The 21,248-nt window shown below is 36.6% G+C and overlaps 1 protein-coding gene across 2 annotated transcripts in view; it reads right to left on the reverse strand.

The window, feature by feature from the left end:
• The window catches only part of LOC6562206 (leucine-rich repeat and fibronectin type-III domain-containing protein 2), a 56,535-nt gene extending 44,677 nt beyond the window's left edge, over positions 1-11,858 (reverse strand). For both annotated transcript variants that reach the window (XM_032736068.2, XM_032736067.2), the window contains exon 1: positions 11,551-11,858. The gene's annotated coding sequence lies outside the window, so the exon portion shown is untranslated. The remainder of the gene's footprint in view (positions 1-11,550) is intronic.
• Between the last annotated feature and the right edge of the window lie 9,390 nt (positions 11,859-21,248).

The raw sequence follows: 21,248 nt of genomic DNA on the forward strand, positions 1-21,248 counted from the left end.
AGCTACAATTTTTGTTGTTGTCGTTGCTGTTGTTGTGTGTTGTTGTCTATAAAACTGTGACTGAACTTGCCCCCCCTTAAACATGCAGCAATAGTGCCAGCGGCGTCGTTAGCGCAAATTGGTACAGGGGCGTCAGCAGCACGAGCTACAAACCAAAAAATGACTTGCACTTCAAAAAAGCAAAGGCAAAAAAACTCGCAAAAGCAAAAGTTGCTGACTTTGGGTCTCCATTTAAGTTGAGTACGTTGGATACTTTTAAGACGTAGGCATTGAATAGCTAAGTACAACATTATACTTTCAAATGAATTTAAGCAGTGCTTAAACTAATCGTATTCGTTTATGGTGCATTCGAAATGTATGAGCAATTTATCAAATGTGGGCTTAAATGGAACGGAACTATTCTCAATATTGGCTATTATGTTTATAAGAAAGTGTGTGTTGAAAATGTCGACAAATAAGTATTCATTTTGTATTATTTACTCAGTTACAAATTGTATTAGTTACAAATTGTATCATATAATGAATTAAAAAACAAAAGAAGTAAATTAAAATCAAATAAATCTGTGAATATGAAAATGTAAATTAATTCAATAAGTAACGCAAGGAAAAAACCCAATCAGAAAAAAATATATAGATATTAAAATTATAAACCCTACCAACAAAAGCTGCAACACATAATGGCTTCTCAACTCTTTGAAGTAAATTAATTTTTTTTGAATTCACACAAAATTTAAAATGCGTTTTGATGAGTTAATAAATTCCGCATTACAAAGAGTGCATTATTGGCTTCATGTAGTTTTCACAGCTGCCGAGAGATTATAAATCAAGGCATTACTGAATTTATGTATAGCTTGATGCCATTTCGCATTTTACTTCTTTTGCTGTCAGGCTTAAGTCTGAGATTAACATTTTACTGACCCCCCCACTAAAAGCAGCAGCTACTGGCCATGGCCAGAAAGGGTGTGTGGGGGCTGAGGGGATAAGGCGTGGCTTAGGGACTGGCTTAGTGTCCTGCTGGCTGCAGTGCTGCAGTGTTGTTCTGCCTGGATGTGGTGCCTGGCATCGTGCACGGCTATGCAATTAAATAGAATATATATCGTCTGGCAGCCAGAACTTCAGAAATCCATGAGCTCCATGAGCCAGTGTATTCAGAACTGATGCTCTTCGCTTGCGCCTCGGCCAAAACTCAAAATTCAGCCGCATGGCAATAATTCAGCTATGTTCACTTGCTGTTCGTTGTTCGTTGTTCTTTGTTGTTGGTTGTTTTTGGGGGAATTGTTTCCGATAGTTTGTTGGCTGACGTCGGCATGTTTGACCAAAATGCGATGCATTTGCCGCTGCCCATTGCAGTTGGGCGCTTGTTAAGTAATTTTGTTAATAGCCCTGGCTGTAGCTGCAATGCTGTTGCCACGATTGGGCTTCAATAAATCTCTGTGGCTGCCACAATTCGTTGCACATTTCATGCTCTCTTTGCTGCCGTTGCACAGCCGACAACTATAGGCTATTAAAATGGAAACTAGTTCACGACGCCAACTCTTAAGAAGCTCAATGAAGTTGTTGTTTTGTCCGACTCGCAGACATTTTCCTTTTATTTTCCCCCATTAGACAGCCTGAAATGTTGTTGTTTTCTTGATTGCAGCCACCACCCACACACACACACACACACACACACACAACCAACAACAGAAACACACAGCACAAATTGTTGCACGCACCTGAGAAGCCAATGGCAGATAGACAGAGAGCCTACAATGCTGTTTCAAATATCTATGTGGACTTTCACCAATTTGTAGCTGCTTCGATTGCAACAATAGCACAACAACAACAACAACAAAACAACATTATGATTATCACAATCATTATTTGGATTATTTCTTATGTACACATTTTGTGACGGCAACACGTGTTTTTAATTGTTTTCTTGTCAGCGAAATATTTCTGTCAACATATTTGGATTTTATCACTTCAATTTCATGTTGCATTGTTTACATTGGATAAAAATAGTTTGGAACTAAATCACTGGTGATTTAAATAAATTTCACAATCACAAATCGCGCAACAAAATCAGTTTCTTAGTATGAGTACTTTAGGGTATTTAAAATTCGGTTACAAGCCGAAGAAAGTGTTGACTCTTTCATCTTGCTCAACTTTTTTGCGCCATTATTTTTGCCAAACAAATTTTATGGTAGCAAGCGAATTTTTGCTCATTGAGTTGATTACAGCGATTATAGCTGCACCGTTTACTTTCCCTACGGCTTACCGCACACCCCTTGCCACTTGCCACTTGCCACTTGCCCCCTTACACCTTACCCCTTCCTCTTTCAACCCTTACGTGCCAGTTTGCGCGCTCTGTTGTAATTTACACCTGTTGCGCTTTTGGACCGCTGCCTCTGGCGCTAAGTCAACCCATGAAAAATGCACAAAAGTTTACACAAAATTTAGCAATTTCCACAACAACAACAACAACAACAACAAGACGTCCCCCATATGTGTTTTTGACTGTGTGTGTGTGTGTGTGTGTGTTATTGTGTGTCGACTACGTTAAATGGAATTTAATTATAAAATAATTATGCGCTCATTTGTTGCTTTTGTTTTAATTGTTTGGCTCTTGCTTAATTTGCCTCATTAGAAACATTTTTCGTTTTTTTGCTTTAATTTTATTTTTTTTCTTTCGCTCGGTATTTGGGTCGAGCACTTTTGCTGTTGGTTTGCTTTTCGCAAGCCGGCAGAGCAATCCATCAGTTTGTCAGTTCGCCATGCCATCAATTAGCCACATTAGTCAACCAGGGTGCTCCTGTTGCACAAGCCTTAATACCCTGTACGCCTCAGCTGTGTGCAGAGTCTAACAGACATACTTATGTGTCTATATATATATACAGATATATACCTCTTATTAGGTATATAATTACACTGACTATTTATTAAAAACCAAAACCATAATAACAATTTTAGGTAGGTTTTACAATTTGAAGTTGCTCGTTTGGTAAAATACTTGCAACTAATTTAATTGCCTCTAATCAGTTGACAATTTTTTATAATTATTGCTTTTATTTCAAAGTATTGCAGTCGAGTTTATTTGAAATTGTGGTTTTTTATTCTTGTCGTAACCATTTTAGTTGGTATTAGTGGCTTGTGAAAATTAAAATTAGAACTTTTTGTGCAGCAAGGTGAGCCAGTGTCTAGGAAATAGATTATTTATGAAAATTGTGCACATGTTACCCATACGCAGAGTGTTGCACAACAAAATTAAATGCGACCAGCAATTTAGTTTTGCTATGCACATATTTATGCGTTGGTAAGATTGGAATTATGCAGCTTTTAATTGGCAATCGCGATTACTTAATACTGTGCCCGATCTGATTGTTGGTTGTTGGTTATTGGTCGTTAACCGTCTTTTAAATGAAGTAAATCATGCAATGGCATTAATTGAAAATACATGGCCTTAAAAAATTAGTTAAACAAGAGAGAACATTGCAGACGGATGTAATCGACTGCTGAATACTCTGACAACTGAAAAGAGGTGAAGGGCACGACTCTTGCTCGAAATTTCTGGTAAAATGATACTTCTACAATTTTGTTTACGACAGGAGTAATAACTTTGGCTTGATACAACATTAACGGTTGGAAACACGTTTCTGGCTCGAAATTCTTTCAGTCCAAAAAGCGCCTGAAGCATCGAAACTTTTCAGAGTCATAACTTTGGCAAATGTGATCCGATTATCAAAAAACAAAAAAAAAAAAAACAAATCAGGCTCGAAATTTATGTTTAAAATATACTTTCAAAAACTGTTTATGGGGACAAGTGGAATCTTTGAAGAGCCATAACTTTGTGAAAACTGCTCATGATACTCTTTAATGCCACATTCAAAGTTGGAAACGCGATTCTGGCTTGTGGCATAGGGTTTACATATTATTTTTGTTAGCCGCGCTTAATGATGTTTTTAATTTACGAACGGATTATTTATTTAATCAATAAAATATTTTCAGCAGCTTTAATTAACTAATTGGCAGAGAAAATAAAAACAATTTACGAACGCAATTGAGTTCACGTGTTGCAAGCTAATTGCGTGTTGTGCCACAAAAATAAAATGAATGTAAAAAAAAAAAGAAGAGAAAGAAAACCAATACGCTGATTGATGTTAATATTCAATGCATATATCAATATGTGAATAGGGATGGCAAAGGGAAGTCGAATGTTGTCCAGTGTTTGCTGCATAACACAATTATGCGTCCGAAAAACAAATGGGCTGGAGCGAAACGTGAGGGGCATGCCACACCAGAGCTGCTGCTGCTGGAGGAGCTCCGGCCGAATAGCAGCTGAGGGACATTTAAACACTGTTTAAGTTCGGGGCCACAGGCCCCTAATCCGTGTTAAGTAATAAAAGATTCACTGATTCGCCAGCACCAGCTGAAATATTTAGCAGTCAGCAGTCGGCAGGATAACAAACAGTCGCCTGGTGCATCCTTCGCTCGTTTTTGCTCCTCCGCCTCCTTATGGCCAAATGAAATATGAGTCAGCGCACAAAAGCCCGGCCAGGTCCGAACCGGCCGACTCTGTTAGCCAATGTTTTGGGCAAACGACAAATGAAATGGTGCGCAAATAGAAAACGAAAGAAAAGAAAATGTGATAAGAATAATCTGCGCATAATATGTCTGAATTATTCGCATACTAACACGGAGCGATATATTTAATTGTGAGCAGATGCCTTTTAAAAAAATATCACACAAGTAATCCAATTATTGCGGGGTCCCAATTTTCCTTAGAATTTCAGATATTTTCGTACATTTTCATAAATCATAAATAAATGTTATTTGCTTGTATTCTGTTTGAGTTGAACACTTTAAATTTTCTTAGAATTCTTACTTTACTTTTATAATTAAGAATTTGAAATAATGAAACTGGAGCAATTTAATTTGCTTTTGCATTCTTAACCTTTCGATCGTTTTCAGCAAGCGCTGATTAGATTTGTGAAATTATTTACCAGGTAGAAAGAGATAGACAGAGATACAGAGAGAGAGAGAGAGAGAGAGGCAGAGAGAGAGAGAGAGAGCGACTCGTGCGCATTTCTAATGCTCCTAATTGAAATTGCAATTAGCCAACGGCAGCAAATGTTGTTGCTGTTCTTTAATTAACACACATTTTAATTATTAATTGTTGCACTTAATTTATAGGCACCACACGAAGTCAGCTCCAAGCAGAGCCTTGCTTATGGGCCACCATCTCGACCCACCGGCTAACCCCCCCCTTAATATGTATTGCGTGTTGGCATGGAACAAATTGCAATTTGTTTCAAGTTTCCTGCTGGCATCGCCAGGACCAAGTTTCCTATGGCTTTGTGACTGATTCTCTCTGATTCTGGCACTCAGCTCGCTCCGTTGCACTCACTTCTATATTCTGTTACCTGAAGTTGTAGCATAAAACTATCTACTATGATTTCAGTTGGCCCCAAAAAGTTGGTAATTTGTCATTTGGCTTGCATTCGGCAAGCATAAATTGAATGGCCAACTTTGCCATATGATTTCATTGCATTTCATCCGCTTCATTGTTATATATTTTCCAAGTTGGAGTTTTTCTTTCATTGGACCTGGTCGAAAAATTAATTAAGTGTGCACAACAGGCATAACGGCAAGAACTGTAGTAAGTTTTTCAATTTAACATTAATGAATTTCGTTTTATTTATGGGGATGCCACAGAGAAATGAATTTAAATAATGCAAATGAGCCACCAACTAAACTAAGCGAGAAAAGCAGAGAGAAAAGTGCACAAACAAAAAAAAAAAAAAAACAGTGTGGAAAAGAGACTGGCTCAAAGGAATGAAAAGTTGCCTTGCCTTGTTCTTATTTGATTCTCTAGCCTCGCTTTAGCCAATAATGACCAAAGGGCTGGCTGCCCAGCAGCTGCAAGCTGTTAATGTTGAGCGAATAAGATTTGCAGTGCCCTATTAAGATGTGGTGCAGGAGGTGGTGCAGGAGGATTGGGTTTGTGCAGAAAATGTTTGGGGAGCGTGACTTTTGAATGTTAAGGCATTGGCAGCAATGAGAAGAGGAACAGGAAATGAAAGAGGAAACAAGTAGTTACAGCAATGCTGGACACCCAGTAGATTATATACCCTAGCTAATTGACAATCAGATGGATATTTTAGTCAAAAATTAAAGTAATGAGTTGGACTTTGAAGATTTATAGAAGAACCTAAGTTTAGACTGATCTTTACAATATATATAATTTTCATAATATGTACATAGAGAGAAGAATGCCATTGATTCTGAATAAGCAATATAAGTAAAAAATACTTCATAGGCTAGAAGACGTCTCAGTACATATCAGACTTAAAATACCCTGTGCAAAGTTTCAAAAGAGAGAGACAATCGGAAGCAGCAGTTTAGGGAGATGAATGAGCAAGCATTTCCAAGGGCATAAGTCAGCACACAATCGCAACTTGCAGTGACAACTTGCTGAATGGCAACATTAACAGGCGATAAACGGGCAACTTTTCAACACATGAGAAAGTGTCTTATAAATTCAAGACTTCCAATTGCTGTTATAATAATACATATAACATTGATAATGTATTCTTCAACCCCATTTCGTATTTTTATAAATGTGAGTTGCTCACTTTATGTATGTATGTATGTATGTATATTTATGAATTTCTTATAATGTTGGCTGTCGCATTTCCGTTTGCACATAAAAAAATATATATATATGTATGTATATGCAGCTGTAGAAGACACGTGCTAACCGTCTAACGTTGGCCATTTCCTGTTGGCCGAAGCGCTAGTAACCAAACTGGAAGCCAGTAGCCAAAAGCAGGCAACATGAAGCATTCTAAAATGCATAAGGGTCACTAAATTGTGCGTCACCAACAGGAACAGCTACAGTGGAGTGTGCAGAGCACAGATGGAAAGAGTGGTTGTCGAAATGGGTCTCGGCTGGCGACTATATATATTATACACTGTATATATATATTGTACACTGTGCAGTGCATAACTCTGGCTTATGCCTGTTGGGGGTTTCTTTTGCGAGCGCGTAAAACGTGCAAAGGAAATGGGGACACTGCAACAAAAACATCAACGTCAACAACAGGCTCGCACATGCAAACATATATGCTGCACTAGAGGATACTCCTCAAGGAATTGCTTAACCAAATTCCTTAACAAATTTCATAGATTTTGTTTTTAATGTCGTCGTAGGATAGCTTATCGATATATATATAAATACATATGTATACAAATTGGAGCGAGAATTTATGTTTAATGTATCATCAAAATGCTTACTTCATTTTCACTATCTGTACGAAACCTGTTATAGAAACCACAACAGATCTAGTACACCAATTATAATAATAATAATGAAACCTGTTCATATTTTATATGACATGAAAGGTAATTAAATTATCTTGCCATAAAGTATAAAGTTGTATGTGTTATGTGAGACATAAGTAAAATCATCAGAAAAATGTTCGACGTAATATTGGGTTGGATTGTATCTCTCAGCTGAAACCCTTTTTATTTTGGCTCGTTGTACCATCTTAAATACCAAAAGATTACCTTACCTTACTTACTAAGCGCTTTAAAATAATATATGCTTACATCTTACGGAATTTTAGGTAATCACTGATTTATTTGCTCAACGAAAGAACGTTTTATTTTCTGAAATTCTAATGGGAAAATCGGTAAATTTTTAGATTATATACTATGCTTAAATTAAAGTGAATCAATTTTCAAGTGGGTTGTTTTTTCAATCCATTTAAGTGACTCAGTGACTGAGTAACTGCAAATCAAGTTTTGATAACGGCCTTTCCCATACTCGTTCCGCCCATTATGCACAGCTGAAACTAACATTTTGCTTAGAGGGTATGGAAATATGTTAATCAAGCCGCAGTCTGTTGGGACCGGCATGATAAACGTGATAAACGCTTCGCTGGATGAATGACCTCTACAACTGGCATTCCCTCTCTGTCTCTCTCTATCTATCTATATCTCTATCTCTCTCTCTCTCTCTCTCTCTCTATCTATCTCAATCTATCTCTCTCTCTCTTTCTCTATCTATGCTCCTCTCTCTAGCTTTCTGGCACGGCCTGTTCTTTGGGTCTGTGTGCGTTTTTGTGTTTCTTTTTTTTTGTTGTGATATTTAACCAAAATTGGTTGCAGCTACCGCTTCGAAATGCGTGAGCGAGAGAGGAAGTGTAAATATTCAGAGTGCGTTTATTTTGATGCTCTCCTCTAATTGGCTAAACTCAATTCGAGCTGCGGCTACGGTTAGAATCCAAAGTCTATTTGCCTGTTAATGGTGCATCTTTGGTATTTGTTGACTGCATTTCTCGCCGCTGCTGCTCCTCCTGCTGGTGTTGCTGTTGATGTTCTATCTTCTGCTGCAGCTGCCCTTTTTTTCTTATATTTTTGTTGTTGTTGTTGTTGTTGTTTTGTTTGTCTGGCATTTCTGTGTAGAGTTCATTGCCGCGCTGTTGTAACACAGCAAACAGAGCTCAACTTGGTTTCTGCCTTTGAGTTCGAGTTCGAGTCTGGCACTTGCACTGCTTTTCTGTTTTTTATACATTCATTTCGCTTTGCATCTGCAACTGGCATCATCATCGTCATCATCATCATTGTTATCATCATCATGCGCTTCAGTTGACTACCCTACTCTGGCTTGGCGTGTTCATTAGTTTGTCGGTCTGAGTGAACGCTTGACACAGTCGGTGATCATAATTCAATTATGAGAGCAACCCAATCCCACAGTGGGAACACACATTTCTATTCTCTCGGGCTTTATTATTATTATTTTTTTATTTCTATTTTGGGTTGTTTCTGTTTTTTTTTTTGTCTTTTTTTTGGGCTAGAGGAAGTGGCCAACATTATGAAAATTGTGGCTTTATAACACTTGAAGTTTAGCTGCAAATTAGTTAAGTTAGTGCCTGTGGCAGGAAATACTTATTCAGAGGAGGGGACGGTACTCGCATTTGTTAGAGAGATTGAGTAATTAGAAAATAAATGATAAGTGTGGGAAACTGTATGATTCAGTTAAAGATAATAAATAACCTTCCATACAATGTGACCTTTTACCTTTTTTTTTTAGGACGAAGAGCGTTTTGTTAGTTGGATATTAAGTGGATTTTAAAAACGGTTATTACTATTACAAAGTGTTTATGTATTAAGTAGAAAATTGGTTCTTCAGTTGGTTTTTGATGGTATTTTTAAATAAAAATTTGAGTCAAGTAATGATGCTAAAAATTACCTATTAAAATCAAATATATATATAAGTAGATCCAGTTGAGTTATTGGGTTAAAAGTTTTTTTAATAGGTTGTTCAGTTCGCATTTAGATTATTCTGTTAATTATTCGGTAGTATTTTTTTAATTACAAATATGAATCGACTGATGAGTATATAGTATAGTATAAGTATATAGTATATATCTATAAATACACTCAAACGATGTTCATGGGAGTGTCGTTAATATATTTTCTAGGCCATTTATTTCGATTACTGAAACAAATTCTTATTCTAAATAATTTCAACAGAATGAACCACTGTACTAAGACTGCTGGCTGTTTCTAAGCGGCTCAGACACACACTTATTTACACATTTACACACACATACACACAGAGAGATACACTGAGCAAGACACAGACAAGATTTGCACGCTTTCTTCTCAACCTAGGCCGAAACTTTCGTCTTTCAAAACATATTTCTACAACGGCGGCACCTTAGCACATTTTTCACATATTTTTGAGTTCACGATCAACACGAACCGATAATGAAGTTGTTGATGAAGATCGGAAAGAGAAGCTTAAGACAGAGAGGGAGAGATAGATATATATATATAAAGAGAGAGAGAGAAATAGCGAATAAAAACGGCAGTTAAATTGTGTCGGACAAAACGCTTTAGCCAAAAACTCAATTGCCGCTAATGATGCCAAAAAAAAAAAGAAAAAGATAAAAAGATGCCAAAGATGCTGCCAGTGTAGGGAAGCTGTTGAGGAGTTGTAGAATAGCAACAAAAAGGGGCAGAGTGAGGAAGTGAGTGAGGGGAGGTTGGCGCATTTGTGTCTAAGCACAACACATTTTGACTTTCATTTCTTTATACAGTTAGACACTTTTATTGTGTTTTACATTACTTGTTGTGTGTTTTGTGTGTGTGTTGTTTGTTTTTGTTTGCCCTGCTGCCTTCGTTGCCTTTGACTGTCTGTTTGTCTGTTTGCCTGTTTGCTTGCATATTTCCCTCTGTTGATTTGAACTTTTCTTCAATTTCTATTTGTAGCAACGATAACAACTTCTACTATATATATATATGCAATGTGCGATATTTGGCTACAATTTTAACTCGAACTCATCGCAGACTCGTCTCTGATATCGTCTCTTCTGTCTCGTCGACCCTTTGTCGCTTTTTGTTTTTCTTTGAACGCATTTTTCCACATCTAAGATTCTTATTTTCTTTGGATACTTTTTTCTATCCTCTCCTCTCAAGTTTTTTTTTTTTTTTTGCCACTGCACCCGTCTTGAAAAAGTTCTGCGACAGACTTCGTATTGTAGCAATAGTTTTTTTCTCTATTTTTTTTTCTTCTGTCTCTTCGTCTTCAACGAACAAAGACGCACACAAATTGGCTTGAAGCAGACAAGTCGTGACGGTAAAAATCAAGTTAAACACACTAAAAATAATCACTATCAAACGAATCAGCAAAGCGCCTTAACAATTTTGATTGTTAAAAATTGAAATGCAAAGTTAATTAGAAATTTGAGCAAATCAAAAGAATGTACTGACAAAGCTAATTTCCATTAATTAGAATTTGAGAATTAGTTAGTTAGATTTGTGATATATATTGTTATTATTACTCCTTTACAGTTGAAGTATTTTGCAATAGAATTCACAGAATATGTTTGCTTTGAACTTCAAATGTAAACATTCCCCAAATTTGTCTCGACAAATGTTGAAATTTGCTGAGCAGAAGAGAAAATGTCAAGTTTATTTTTTTTTAAATATATCAAACATTAAAGAAATCTACAATTAGATTAGGCGCCAAAAGGGCAAAAAAAAAAAAACAAATAAAAAAAGAATATGTGCGGCATAATATTCGTTTTGTCGCTTTGTTGTTTGCGTCCAAAAACCAAAACAATGTGCCACACACACAATGGGGCAGAGATTTTTTTTGAATTGTTTTGTTAACGTTTATTGTTCAGGGCCAGCTGCAGGACCCGTTCAACCCCCAGCAACTCTTGCTTGCTTATCGAGACGTACAAAAAAGTTCAGTTGGCAGCCCTCGCAGACACTTGTGCATATTAATTGCTTATTGAGCAGGCCAGGGCTGCCGTGGGGTGAAGTGGGTTGGAGCTAAGGGGTATGTTGGTATGTTGCACAGACTTTTTTGTTCTTTTTTGTATGTGTGTGTGTGTGTTTGGGGATGGGGCAGGCCTTTTTATTATTCTTTTATCAGTTTTCAATCACTCAATCGCGCACTGGCGTATGGCGGCAGCAAGCAACGAGTAGAGCACCAGCCGAGCACCACCATTGATTCATTCATTCATTTATTCACTTCATTCATGCATTGCTTACCTGTGTGTGCTGGTTGTCGTTCTTCTCCTTCTTGTTGTTGTTGTTGTTGTTGTTCGTGTTGCCTTTGTTGTTTTTGTCTTGTCGAAACAAGCGTTTTCCTGCCTTCGGGTTCAAAAGGGTTTTCGTTATGGGCCTCAGTTCGTTGTTGTTGTTGTTGTTGTTGTTGCTGTTCGGTTCACAGGGTTGCTTTTGTAGTTGTGGTTGTTGTTGTTGTTGTTGTTGGTGCAGCCACTTGTGCGCTTTTATGGCCACTTGGCCCTTTTTCGGTTGACAAAAAACGCCAGCGCTTGAAATTCCTTTTTTTTATATTCGTTTTCCCCCTTTTTTTTCTTAATTTTTAACCAGCATTTTTCGTGTTTTGGCTTTTTAATATTTTTTTGTTGTTTTTTTTTTTCTTTTTCGTTTTTTAGCGCGCGCGTTTTTGAAATTGTTGCGTGGTTTGTTATTTGCACATTTGCTGTGGTTGCTATAACTGTTGATTTTTCTTGTTAGCCTTTATTTGAGCCCTGCAGGTGTGCGTTTTTTTGTTTGTCGTTGTTGTTGCTGTAGTTGTTGTTGCACTTGCTGTTGCTTATGGCAACCTGTTTGGCAAAACAATTTAAAATATTTAAGCTGACGGGTAACAATTGTTTGCCAACTTATTGGCATAATATGCAAATCATTGCTTCATAAGATTATTTCTTATTACTAAATTTAATTTATTAGATAATATTAACAACAGAGTTAAGCAGATATATATATTTTTTTTTCCAGTAAAGAACTTAATTTGGCATGGAAATAACTCTTTGAAAAACGTAATAAATTATTTTGTTTATTTTTTCAATAGATTATTTCATATTTTGCTTTATAAATCACATCAATCAATTTAAATTTAAATGAATTAAAATTCTGAAAGCATTTAAAGCAAAAAGCTATTGCAAAATTAAATGACAAAAAAAATTATGTTAAGTGTAAATCAAACATTTAATTTGCAAATCATTTGATTTAAATACAAAAGAATGAACTTTAATCTGTTTAAACGTTTTAAAATAGTATTATTTATGATGCAAGGAAATGATGCATTCAAACACAAAAACACAACTTTTTTGTTCAGAATGATCTCAAAAACATAACTCAAGCATGAACTTCATTAATCAAATGTTTCCAGACATATTTTTATCATTTCACATTTGCTGTATTTTTTGGTATATCGTAAGCAAGATATTTCTTTAAGCTGAAATTGTATGCATCCTTGATTGGGTCTTTAAATTGTTATTTTTAACAAATAAATATCAAGAAGAAGCGTTATACAAAAACAACAATCGAATTAATTAACGGTTTTTCGGTTTCGGTACAAGAAGTCGGTCAATTTTCCAAAGAGCCCAAAAGAAGAAGACAAGTTTTGCTTTAAATTTAATTAAGCATTTGTTGTTGTTTAGCAACCAGACTTTGCAGGCTGAAGAGAACCGCTTTATAATAATAATAATAATAATAATAATGATATTGACGAAGAAGATGAAGAAGACGGAGACGGAGAAGATGATGAAGAAGAAGAATAGTGTCTGGAGTTTGCCGAGTGGCTTTCTAAGCACCCAATGCAAGTAGCAAGAAGAAGAGATAAAGCCACACGCTTCGTTGGCCAAGGGAAAAAGAGGACAGAAGAGCTGGACAGCTCCCAAGAAGAATAACAGCAGCAGCAGCAGCAACAACAACAACAAAACAATTGGCAAGAGAGCGAGAGAGAGCGAAAGACTAGAGACAGCGGTGTAACGGTAAACAAAAATGATAGCTAAACTCTGAAGTCGAAACTGCAGCTGCAGTGTTGAAAAGTGTTTGTAAGAAGTTAGACGAGTTAGTGCCAGGGGTGAAGGAGGGGGATGAGAAAGGGGACGTCACGCGGGGCGCGCGCTTAAAATTCTTGCATGGCAGCCAATTAACAAAAGCCGTTGGCCATCGGCCATCGAGTTCATATTAAATATGTGCTTCAAATAAAAAGGAAAAACGTGTTGTGGGGGGATGGGAGGGCTCACTACTACTAGTGCAATAGATGACCAGAATGTAAATAAAAACAAGGCACACGCATAGGCAGCAGATGACGCGCTTAACACTCACACTCACACATACACACACACACACACATGCACAGCGAAACAAACACAGAACACAAAGAGACGAGACGCGTGGTTAACACACACACACAAACCGTTGGAAGAAACCGTTGCGAAAATCTGCCGCTACGTTGCGACGCGCTCAAACCTTGGCAGGTGACTGAGACAAGCGCCAACAGGCCTCAAGCCAAGAACTGATATAACATAAAACGGAAATACGAACTGCGCTGCTGCAACAACCAACAGCAGCAGCATTTCAGCCTTAACAGTAGCTGCCACAGCCGAAGTTATCCATGTTATTGTCGACACGAAGTGTGCGCTGCGACGCCGACTGCGCAGCAACAGCAACAGCAGCAGCAACGCAACTGAGCGTTCTGTTAATGCCAGCGTCGCTGTTAAGTAACATACACGCCAAATCTTTCAAAATCATGTTTTGAGCATTTATTTTTTGTTTTTGTGTATTTAATCGCATTCACAAAGCGGATTTTGCATGTATGCCCAAAAAACTATAGGCGCCAATTAACATGCAACCACAATTAAGGGTATTTAACGAAGCAGCCGTCTGCAATTAACATGAGGAAAAGCAGATGATTTAAAAAACTCAAAAACGAGTTAATAAACTTTTGAATGTTATGTAAATTATTGCAAATATGCAGTGGGAAATAGTCAATGACTTTATCTAAATTTGGCAAAACTATTGCGAAAAATATTGAAAAGTAGTTTAAAGCATATGTGATTCATAACCACTGCCTAAATTTGATATGTGAACGGCAAAAATGGGTTTAAACATTTTACCAATTTTTACGACTATTTAAAAGAGATGCGTAAATATTTTACTATACAAACAAATCAAAAGGCGAGCGGAGAAATCTTCGTTTGATATATTCTAGAAGCAATTTTTAAATTTTATCAATAAGTCCGAAATTTCTATTCAAAAAGCAAAACTGCAACAAAAGTGTTGCATTAACCAATTTGAATCATACCACAGAAGTGCAACATTTTATCAAGCTGCTAACGGGCTGTTAAGAGCAGACGGTTAAGCTGTTAACATGTGGGCAACATTTAACAGCACTTGGGCAACATTGACTGCAATTGCTTGCAACATAATAAACTGCATAGTTTGCCGTTAACAGTTCCTAAAGCTGCAACGAACGATGCCTGGTTGCAAACCACAACTATGCAAGTGCAAGTGGGGCAGCAATCGCGAGGTGAGGTTTACAAAATTTAACTTGAACTAATTATGGCACTGAAATATGTGGCACAGAGCACCAGTAGCAGCAGCAGCAGCAAATAGTTGGCTCTTTAAAAATTAAGGCTGCCCTAAGAAATAAGTGAAATACTTCAGCTGTCTTGTGAAAATTGTTTGGTTGCCAAAGATTTTCGACTGAAGTTCGAGTTATGCGCACAATTTTTCATATGCCTGCCTGGCTGACTGCTTGCCCCCAAGCTGACTGAAAACTTTTCGAATATGCCACACACACACATATATATACATAAAGATGTATTCATTTTTGAAAGGAGAACACTTAAAAGTGTGTTATGCCGCCGGCTTGCAGTTGCGAATCGGTTAAGGTTCTTAGCATATTAGCATCGATAAAAGTCAAAGACGTTAACAACAAGGGGATATCCTGGCAGCAGCAGCAGCAGCAGCAGCAGCCACGCCAGGAAGTAACGTCGATAAAGACGTAGTTGCAAATGACGTCAACATTTTCATCATCATCATCATCATTTTCCAGCTAAATTCACGCACGTGTCGTCCCTGCCCCTTCCTCATGCCACACCGGAAAGCTTGGCAGTCACGCTTCGCTAGATTACGAAAATGTTGTCGGTGAAAATTAACACATTAAAATTTTGTATATTACACATGTGGAGAATTTATCTCCTTACTCATATCTCAAATGTGGTTTCTTATTTCTTGTATCTAAATATTATTGAGGCATTGATTTTTTTTCCTTTTGGCTTATTAGAGTACAATCGTGAGGGGATTGCTCCAAGTCGAACTTAAATCGTAGAAATTAAGCTAATTTTGAATACAAATTGTTGCATAATAAGCCACTTTGAGGTCTTGTGAATATGTTGGCTAATTGACTCTTAAATTGCCAATGCTTCTCCCTCCTCTTTTCTACTCTTCTCTGCTCTTCTTGCTACTGGGGAGAGTTTTGAACTCTGTGCAAAAGTGTCACTAATTAATTGAAACGATAATTGTGCAATTTTATTGTTTGCCATTCGCCAATTACAGGAAATTATTTATTTATCTAATTATTAAATATAAACAAATAGGCAACACATATTTATAGCCCCAATGTTTGACCAATCATAGCCAAACTAAATAACAAAAATTTATATTTCCAATTACTGAACTAACGTTAATTGCCTAACATTTAGCAGTGCTAACAATTGCCACTCACAATAAACATTGGTTAAGCGTAATATACAAATGTATACATACATAATACATGAGTTTGATAAAATTTCTGCTTTTTATACACTGATTGTGAAGATATAAAAGAATTTATTGTGTTTGGAGACTAGCAACTTGGAATATATATTTGTCTATTTTCGAGTTAGACAAACGGGATAAAAATGTTGGAAGATTGATCGCATTGACAAATACTTATAGATAAAATCAGATATCTCTCGACCTAATCTAAATCTGAATCTGATCTCATTTGAATAGGTTTTTCAACTTAAAAAAAATCACTGGTTTTTCAAACTCGGATCAGTTTTGACCGATTTATAGTTATCGAAAGTCTCGATCCACACACAAAATACCTTTTTAGATTTATAATTTATACATCAAATTCGAGCCAGGATCGTGATTTCAACTTTAAATGTAGTACAAATCTAGAAGTCGAACTATGAAATCGGATAACTTTTGACTCTGAAGAGTTGATTGATTTTCCAATGATATTTGCCACCTGATATCAGCTAGCAGAGTATTTCGCTGTCGACTAAGCAGAATTTGTTAAACAAATTTTGTTTAATATGTGAAAAAAGAGATAAAATCAAAATCAAATATTTTTCAGAAACAACTAATTAGAATTACTTTGCACATTGCAAATTGCAAAAAAAAAAATCAAATGCAAATGCAATAAAAACGTTTTAATTTGCATGCTTTGCGGCAAGCCATTTTCATGGAAAGCCATTTAACAATTTGCATTTAGTTGTACGCATTGCAAAGACCGAAAGGGGTTGAAAAAAGTACAATTGCAAATGAATAAATGATTTATTTGAACCACGTTAAATGCCACTTGACGGTGACTATTTTATAATTAATTTCTAATTTGTTCGTTGCTGCATTGCATTTTGTTTTAATTGACACAAATGTGATGCAAATAAATACTCTCCACTCAATTATGTATACGCCATGAGGCACGATGTGTGCATTATATTTTTTTAATGAGCCTGGCAAACGACATACGTGTTGAATACGCACATAAGTTTATAATAATTTATGCATAATTTTATAAGAAATTGGTTAAAGTTGCAAAAAAAAAACAATCTGTAGGTAAAAGCTTACAAATTATAAACGCTGTTTCACTTTCGTTTAATTGACAGCAGATAGAAATCAACAGTTACAACAAATTTGCCTGAAATTGGATTCAATTAAGTGCTTGTATTGCTCCATTGCACATCAGCCTGTGAGTCAATAATGAAATCAAAAACTATTTCCTTCGCAATGTTTTATTGTACAATAATCCAATTTAAGTCTGAGCTCAATTTGATTTTACTGCTCATTGTTTATTTAATATTTATATTTAAAGTGCTAAAATATTTAACTGTACAACATTCAGTCAATGTTTTTTGTGCTGTGAATTCATTTGTTTATCCCATTGAAAATGGCAAAAAGTGCACAGGAAAGTTGTGCAAGAATAATTTAGCATTTTAAGATGATATATGATATATCGCAGAAACAAATATCAAATGGTTTTTAAGAGAATTGATATATTAAACAATTTAATTCAGGGTATCTGCAAGTCGATCTCTCTGGAAAAGTGTGATGTTTTTACATGTTTTTGTATTGCGTATGATTTCTTTGTATTTGTTTATTTGTAAAATATTTATTTTATATTTATTTATCTTATTAGCTTGTTTTATTTATTTTATTTCTTTATTCTTTATGGGAATCATTTATCTGACGTATATTTGCTTTGATATATAACTGTCCTGCAATGTTTCATTGCTTGTATTGAAAAGATTTTGCTTTAAATTGATAAAAAAATACTTAATTTTAGTAATTATGCTTGGAAAACGGATTTTTGGTTGTTTTTATCAGCCCCTTTTTTTAACATTTGCTTAAAAATATAATTTCTCTGCAGACTGAGCTTTTAATATATACAGTGTTCCATTAAATAATTTATTAAAATGCTTTGATTTGTATTTGCATTACAGATTTTTTCTGGATTATTGTTTTTTTTTTTTGCTTGTGCCTCGATTATTTCCACATAAAAATTATTATTCGCCCTTAGCTTTATCTGTATAGTCGCATACACAAACATACACACAAATGTATGTATTAATTCAGGGAATACATTATTTTTAGGAATGCTGACTCGTATCTCTGGACCACGTTCCGCGGATGCTTAATCAAATATCAATTTAACATTTTTTTTTGCTGGTATTAAATCAAAACCTTTCAAAGGCAGCCGCGAAATGAGTTTACGCTGCGTATACTTAATATGATTTTGCGCTGAAGGTAAATTATAAACATAGCTATACAAAAACCAACAAATTTCATCCGACAAGATAAGACCGGATAAAATTACTTATTGCTTTTGTAAATCTGATTAAAATGGTCGAATTTTTGTTATGAGGGTCCTTTTATTCTTGCAGCCAGTGCATATATCATAAAGCTGCCAAATGAACAAATATGAGTTTTCTTTGAACAACTTTTTTTCACATCCACTAAATATGCATTTCACAAAGCTGCTTACATTTTGCCAAAACAGAAAAGACAAAAGAAGCATGATCAACATTGGTTTTTTTCAGTCTTTTCTTTTTTATAGTGTATAGTGAACTTTACAAGGGTATTTAAATAACCGTTCTAGCTTGTAATTGCCGCCAAAGGCTTTTTAGTATTTTTGACAGGGCAAAGGCAAAGTTGGCAACCATGCGAGGCTTGTGTTGGTTTTTCTTTCATGTGCTGCATTTGATGCTACACACAAAAGAGACGCAAACGCAAACGCAAATGCTGGCAACGTTGCAGCAATTAGATGACCGGCAAATATGCCACATCAGAGAGAGAGAGAGAGAGAGAGAGAGAGAGAGAAAGGGAATATGACTGGGCCAGCAAATTGACAAATGATGCATGTTAATGTCAAGAGGTAACGTTATGAGGCAAGTACAGTGATATTGATGCACGTGCAGCGGCTCTTGCTACTCATGCTGCTGCTCCGGCTGCTGATGCTGCGACTTTGATGTTAATACGCTTGATGAAGTGATGTTGATGCATGTGCATATGCCCTTAACTACAAGCACTATACACACACACACACACACACACACACACACACACACCCTGTCACCTAGATGTGCCCGCACAAAAGGCGCACAGAATCTGAAGCAGGCAACTGCTATATCATTTAACGTTTGGCTTGAGCCGTGTTCAAGGGACGCACAACAATGCAAATTGTGATCGCTGCTCATTGCTGTTGCCCGCAGGCGCCTGTCAAATCAGCACCAGCAACAGCACCAACACCAGCAACAACAGCAGCAGCAGCAGCATCAGCAATGCAAACTGAGCTAAAAGCCTCGCCAAGCCTTTGCCTAATGCCAATAAGCCAAAGCTATGTGGCCGCCAAGGGAACATGCCCCCTGCATACTTGCAACCCACATTCCCTTTCTCACCAACACGCACGCAGGATGCTAACGAAATTGACCGCAGCATTATTTCCATGAATGTTGCATGCAAAACCGATGAGGGGGCAACTGGGGGCGCAAGGGATTGCAGCAGTTTGAGGTAACAAGGGGACATCAGTTTGAGGGGGGAGGAGAGTGCTAGATGTGCGTGCGTTGATGCTTCACAGAGTTAACATTTTAACTGCCATGAAATATTCAGTGAATGGCGGAAGCCGCAGGCGAGTTTTGCTAAACATGCAAATAGTTTTCGCACGTCCCCAAAACATATTTTTGTATGTTTGTATGTGTGTACATACATACATATATCCAAGTACATATGCTTGAAACTGTGCTTCTCAGAATTATATGGCGGAGTTGGCTTGAAAAGTACTCGACAAATGTGAATTTAGTACAAGTATAAGTAAAATATATGCACCTCATGCTTAATGTTAATAAAAATGATTTACAGCGCCACAATTACATTTGAATTTGAGGCAGAAAGGTGTGTCTTAAGTGCAAAGCTGAAAATTCTTAAGTCGTGGTAATATATTTTAATTTAAATGAGGACTGCTTAAGTGCACTTAAATAATTAATAAAATTATACATCAGATTTAGCTTGATATCTGTAGTACAAATATTAAAAGTACTGGGGATGTTTACATGGGCTTCTGAAATTTCAAGCATACTCAAATCGGTCATGTTTCCAATGACCTATTAATATTATTGCTATAAAATATTGATAAGTATGTTTTATAAATAAATAATAATAATAAGCTCATAAAAACTCCCTGACATAATGAAAAGAAAATCCCTGGCTTTAGATTTATAAATGTATAATTCTGATAAATAATATGGTTCGTTGCTTATTTATTTGATTCAAGATTAAATGAAATTTTCCCCTCATTGTTTATCCATACCGTTCCATATCATTACACTTAACCAAAACGATCATTAAACAACAGCAGCTATGCATGAGCAACTCTTCTGGCTGCCCACGCTATATCTTTCATTATATTGGCTAACCGCCCATTAACTATTAACCGAGGGACAATAGTTTATAAACATGTAGAACAAGCAGTGGCAGCACCTGCTATTCCAGGGGGCGGCTCTTTAAAGTGTTTGGCAACTGCTTAAAAGTTAAGGCACGCCCACAGATCCTAGATTGCCACAAGCCCCAAAATCATGAGCCACAACAGCTCTACGAATATCTTGGTTTGCTCTTTTTATTTTATTTTTTTTTTTCTGTTTCTGTTTATGGCTGTGTGTGTGTTGTTTGTCAAGCGATTAAGTTGTAATTATGCGCTGCTACGTGTTTGTTTTCGTAGTTCGGGGTGGGGGCGGTCGCCGAGTCCTGGAACTTTGTTTGTTGGGTTCCCCAAGGATCGCATGGCGATTATGGTTAACAGTGCCTAATGAGTTGACATTAATACGTGGGCGTGGCATTACGGCAACTAAATGAACTTTAAGTCCTCTGGCCAAATATTGCTACACACACAGCTCGGGGGTTGAGAGGAGAGAGAGAGAGAGAGAGAGAGAGACACATGCTACAAATGTAATTAAAATGGCAAGGATTCCGATTTTTCTTTAGGCTCATAGTCGCCAAGGGAAGTGCGACTCAAAAAGAAAAAAAGGATGCCAAAAAGAAAATCAAGTGGAAACGGAAAGGTTGTTTAAAAAGAAAAAAAGGCAAATTATACAGAGCAGAACACAAATTGACATCACGAAGTCGCCTCTGAGTGAAGCATGAAGCATTTCCAGGCATGAAAATTAAGA

Source organism: Drosophila grimshawi, unplaced genomic scaffold (genome assembly GCF_018153295.1).
Source record: "Drosophila grimshawi isolate 15287-2541.00 unplaced genomic scaffold, ASM1815329v1 contig_1377, whole genome shotgun sequence".
In the NCBI taxonomy this organism is placed as follows: Eukaryota; Metazoa; Arthropoda; class Insecta; order Diptera; family Drosophilidae; genus Drosophila; species Drosophila grimshawi.